This window comes from Triticum aestivum, chromosome 4D (assembly GCF_018294505.1).
Source record: "Triticum aestivum cultivar Chinese Spring chromosome 4D, IWGSC CS RefSeq v2.1, whole genome shotgun sequence".
Lineage (NCBI taxonomy): Eukaryota > Viridiplantae > Streptophyta > Magnoliopsida > Poales > Poaceae > Triticum > Triticum aestivum.
In genome coordinates, this window is record NC_057805.1 from 336609160 (window position 1) to 336615159 (window position 6000).

Genomic DNA, 6000 nt, shown 5'->3' on the forward strand with positions numbered 1-6000 from the left:
CGGATGCACTAGAGCTATAAATATATGAAATCTCAACAAAAGAAACTAAGTGAGTGTGCATTCAACTTGCTTGCTCACGAAGACCTAGGGCACTTGAGGAGGCCCATTGTTGGAATATACAACCCAAGTTCTATAATGAAAAGATTCCCACTAGTATATGAAAGTGACAAAACAAGAGACTCTCTATCATGAAGATTATGGTGCTACTTTGAAGCACAAGTGTGGTAAAAGGATAGTAACATTGTCCCTTCTCTCTTTTTCTCTCTTTTTTTTGGGCCTTCTATTTTTTATGGCCTTTCTCTCTCTCTTTTTTTATTCCTCACTTGGGACAATGCTCTAGAAAATGATGATCATCACACTTCTATTTATTTACAACTCAATGATTACAACTCGATACTAGAACAAAGTATGACTCTATATGAATGCCTCCGGCGGTGTACCGGGATATGCAATGAACCAAGAGTGACATGTATGAAAGAATTATGAACGGTGGCTTTGCCACAAATACTATGTCAACTACATGATCATGCAAAGCAATATGACAATGATGAACGTGTCATGATAAACGGAATGGTGGAAAGTTGCATGGTAATATATCTCGGAATGGCTATGGAAATGCCATAATAGGTAGGTATGGTGGCTGTTTTGAGGAAGATATAAGGAGGTTTATGTGTGAAAGAGCATATCATATCATGGGGTTTGGATGCACCAGCGAAGTTTGCACCAACTCTCGATGTGAGAAAGGGCAATGCACGGTACCGAAGAGGCTAGCAATGATGGAAAGGTGAGAGTGCGTATAATCCATGGACTCAACATTAGTCATAAAGAAATCACATACTTATTGCAAAAATCTACAAGTCATCAAAAACCAAGCACTACGTGCATGCTCCTAGGGGGATAGATTGGTAGGAAAAGACCATCGCTCGTCCCCGACAGCCACTCATAAGGAGGACAATCAAAGAACACCTCATGTTTCAAATTTGTTACATAACGTTTACCATACGTGCATGCTACGGGACTTGCAAACTTCAACACAAGTATTTCTCAAATTCACAACTACGCAACTAGCACAACTTTAATATCACTACCTCCATGTGTCAAAACAATCATCAAGCATCAAACTTCTCTTAGTATTCAACACACTCATAAGAAATTTTTTTACTAATCTTGAATATCTAGCATATTAGGATTATTTAAGCAAATTACCATGCTATTTAAGACTCTCAAAATAATCTAAGTGAAGCATGAGAGATCAATAGTTTCCGTAAAACAAATCCACCACCGTGCTCTAAAAGATATAAGTGAAGTACTAGAGCAAAACTATATAACTCAAAAGATATAAGTGAAGCACATAGAGTATTATAATAATTTCCGAATCATGTGTGTCTCTCTCAAAAGGTGTGTACAGCAAAGATGATTGTGGTTAACTAAAAAGCAAGGACTCAAATCATACAAGACGCTCCAAGCAAAACACATATCATGTGGTGAATAAAAATATAGCTCCAAGTAAAGTTACCGATGGAAGTAGACGAAAGAGGGGATGCCTTCCGGGGCATCCCCAAGCTTTGGCTTTTAGGTGTCCTTAGATTATTTTGGGGGTGCCATAGGCATCCCCAAGATTAGGCTCTTTCCACTCCTTGTTCCATAATCCATCAAATCTTTCACCCAAAACTTGAAAACTTCACAACACAAAACTCAGCAGAAAATCTCGTGAGCTCCGTTAGCGAAAGAAAACAAAAGACCACTTCAAGGTACTGTAATAAACTCATTATTTATTTATATTGGTGTTAAAACTACTGTATTACAAATTCTATATGGTTTATAAACTCTTTTACTAGCCATAGATTCATCAAAATAAGCAAACAACACACGAAAAACAGAATCTGTAAAAAAGAGAACAGTCTGTAGTAATCTGTAACTAACGCAAACTTCTGGAACTCCAAAAAATCAGAAAAAATAGGAAGACCTAGAAAATTTGTTTATTGATCAGAAGCAATTTGAATCAATATTTTATCACGTTCTGGTGATTTTTAACAATTATTTTCGTGAACAGAAAGTTTCTGGAATTTTCTGCAAGATCAAATAACTATCATCCAAGAAGATCCTATAGGTTTAACTTGGCACAAACACTAATTAAAACATAAAAACACATCTAACCAGAGGCTAGAACAAATATTTATTTCTAAACAGAAGAAAAAAGCAAAAAACTAAAAATAAAATTGGGTTGCCTCCCAACAAGCGCTATCGTTTAACGCCCCTAGCTAGGCATAATAACAAGGATAGATCTAGGTAGTGCCATAGTAATAGGATATTTCATTAAAACTCATTTCGTATTCTCTATGTTTAGCAGAAAGTTTCCTTTGAGGCAAGCAAAAGTAATCAAGAGGGCTAAATTTAATGGGACAAAAGTCCCCAAGATCAATTTTAGGAGGTATAGGTTCCTCCTTCGGCCCTTCGTATTGCACAACCAATTCATCATTATAAGAATTCTTTTGACAGAACTTTGTGAGCCTATACTCGAGAGAATATCCTAGCTCATTCTTTCGAATAGCCAAATCAGCATTAAGTTCAGAAATTCTATCAACTAGAACATTGGTAGGGCCCTTTTTTCTAAGGTTTTCATTGAAAGCAACATAGTCTAGAGATTGAAAACGCATTATTTCTTCTTGATCAAAGAGGATAGCCTCTATGGGAGGATGGCCAGCGTCCACCCTATAATGCGCAAAGATTTCTTTGGCCTCTTTTATTATAAATCTGAACTCATAAGCCAAAAAGATAGTAGCAGCACGCTTAACAGAAGAATGCTCTATATTTGAAAATTCTAGAAAAATCCTTTGTATGCAAGGGTGCAAGTGCATAAATTGCCTTTCAAGTTCAACTATAAGCATGGCAATAGCGTCCGCAAGACTACTAGTTCGATGAAGAATGGAACTACCCATAGAAGGCAAAGCACCGACACAAGTAAAGAAATCTTGAATAACTCCTTTTCTAATAATATTACCACTACCAATTCGAAATCATTTTGTATGCAAGGTAGGGGGTTCTTCAGCAGGAGCATCAGAATTTTCCATGATATTATTATTGTCCATATCGACAATAATTTCCCCAATTTTAGACATAACGGCAGAAAGAGCAAGGGGCAAAAAGGAAAGAAGAAGGCAAACGGAAAAGAGAGGGCAAATAAAACGGCAAGGGTGAAGTGGGGGAGAGGAAAACGAGAGGCAAATGGCAAATAATGTAATGCGGGAGATAAGGGTTTGTGATGGGTACTTGGTATGTTGACTTTTGCATAGACCTCCCCGGCAACGGCACCAGAAATCCTTCTTGCTACCTCTTGAGCACTGCGTTGGTTTTCCCTTGAAGAGGAAAGGGTGATGCAGCAAAGTAGCGTAAGTATTTCCCTCAGTTTTTGAGAACCAAGGTATCAATCCAGTAGGAGGCTACGCGCGAGTCCCTCGCACCTACACAAACAAATAAATCCTCGCAACCAACGCGATAAGGGGTTGTCAATCCCTACACGGTCACTTACTAGAGTGAGATATGATAGATATGATAGGATAATATTTTTGGTATTTTTATGATAAAGATACAAAGTAAAATAAAAGCAATGGAAATAACTAAGTGTTGGAAGATTAATATGATGGAAAATAGACTCGGGGGCCATAGGTTTCACTAGTGGCTTCTCTCAAGAGCATAAGTATTTTACGGTGGGTGACCAAATTACTGTTGAGCAATTGATAGAATTGAGCATAGTTATGAGAATATCTAAGTATGGTCATGTATATAGGCATCACGTCCGAGACAAGTAGACCGACTCCTGCCTGCATCTACTACTATTACTCCACACATCGACCGCTATCCAGCATGCATCTAGAGTATTAAGTTCATAAGAACAGAGTAATGCTTTAAGCAAGATGACATGATGTAGAGGGATAAATTCATGCAATATGATAAAAAAAACCCATCTTGTTATCCTCGATGGCAACAATACTATACGTGCCTTGCTGCCCCTACTGTCACTGGGAAAGGACACCGCAAGATTGAACCCAAAGCTAAGCACTTCTCCCATTGCAAGAAAGATCAATCTAGTAGGCCAAACTAAACTGATAATTCGAAGAGACTTGCAAAGATAACCAATCATACATAAAAGAATTCAGAAGATTCAAATATTGTTCATAGATAAACTTGATCATAAACCCACAATTCATCGGTCTCAACAAACACACCGCAAAAGAAGATTACATCGAATAGATCTCCACGAAAGAGGGGGAGAACATTGTATTGAGATCCAAAAAGAGAGAGGAAGCCATCTAGCTAATAACTATGGAACCGAAGGTCTGAGGTAAACTACTCACACTTCATCGGAGAGCTATGGTGTTGATGTAGAAGCCCTCCGTGATCGATGCCCCCTCCGGCGAGCTCCGGAACAGGCCCCAAGATGGGATCTCGTGGGTACAGAAGGTTGCAGCGGTGGAATTAGGTTTTTGGCTTCGTATGTGATCGTTTGGGGGTACGTAGGTATATATAGGAGGAAGGAGTACGTCGGTGGAGCAACGTGGGGCCCACGAGGGTGGAGGGCGTGCCCAGGGGGGTAGGCGCGCCCCCCTACCCCGTGGCTTCCTAGTGGCTTTCTTGACGTAGGGTCCAAGTCCTCTGGATCATGTTCGTTCCGAAAATCACGTTCCCGAAGATTTCATTCCGTTTGGACTCCGTTTGATATTCTTTTTCTATTAAACTCTGAAATAGGTAAAAAAACAGCAATTCTGGGCTGGGCCTCCGGTTAATAGGTTAGTCCCAAAAGTAATATAAAAGTGAATAATAAAGCCCAATAATGTCCAAAACAGAAGATAATATAGCATGGAGCAATCAAAAATTATAGATACGTTGGAGACGTATCATCCTCGTCCATGTCCTCGCCTCCTTAGAGGCGTAGTCCAGCATATCAGTTAAATCCTCGATAGTGGCTACTAAGTGGGTGGTGGGTGGGAGGTAAAATCCCCTATGGCCCACCTCTGATTTGTTCTGATCATAGACCAAAGATGGCCTGTCTGCGATGCTTATTGACTGGATCCGATCTAGTGTCTCGTTTAACAGTGAGAGGTTGGCCAGATTCGTCTTGTGGCATCTTTCGGAGTTAACCTCCGATGTGACCGCACAGAGGGTGTGCTCGGCTAGGGCTGACTCCTAGTTTCTGGACTCTGGGGTCGGATCCAAGCTCAAGGTTGGATCCGAAGTGAAGATCGCCCCGAAGGCGGGGTGAGGAAGAAGGTATGAAGTTAAAGCTTCGGGATTTGCAGGTTCCTCAGGTAAAGCTCAGATCGCCCCGGACGTTAGTGACGTATTCTAGGCCGCCGAACCTGATCCCCTGCTCAGTGGTGAAGTTGTCGTTCTGGTCAACGTGACAGGTTGAATTGGCGTGCAGAACGACGCTGCCGAACGCAAAAATTTGATCGGGGATGAAGATGTCCCCGATGCGGATGCCATCGCTGATAACTAGGCGAGCCATTGATCCTTCGGCGATTCGACGGCGGAACTCTCAATGAAAGCACCAATGTCAATGTCAAAACCGGCGAATCTTGGGTAGGGGGTCCCGAGCCGTGGATCTTGGATCAATGGGTAACAGGAAACACAAGGACAGTATTTACCCAGGTTCGGGCCCTCTCGAAGAGGTAACCCTACGTCCTGCTTGATTATATTGATGTGTATACGATGGTTACAGAGTTGATCTATGTCGAGATTGGGTGAAGTAAACCCTAGATGAGTAGGATGGTGGTTCTTCTAGCCTCTGCAGACTAAACCCTTGGGTTTATATAGACACCAGGGGTACCTAGGGTTACACATGGTCGGTTGCCATGAGGGAATAAACATGCCGATTCTTCCATCTTGACTTGTAGGACACACCAAGGCTTCGGAGGTTTCCTTCCTAAACACGGAGTCGCCTTATAGCCCGGCCTTGCAGTAATAGTCGCAAAGCGGCCTACCTGTCCGGCCCATAAGAGA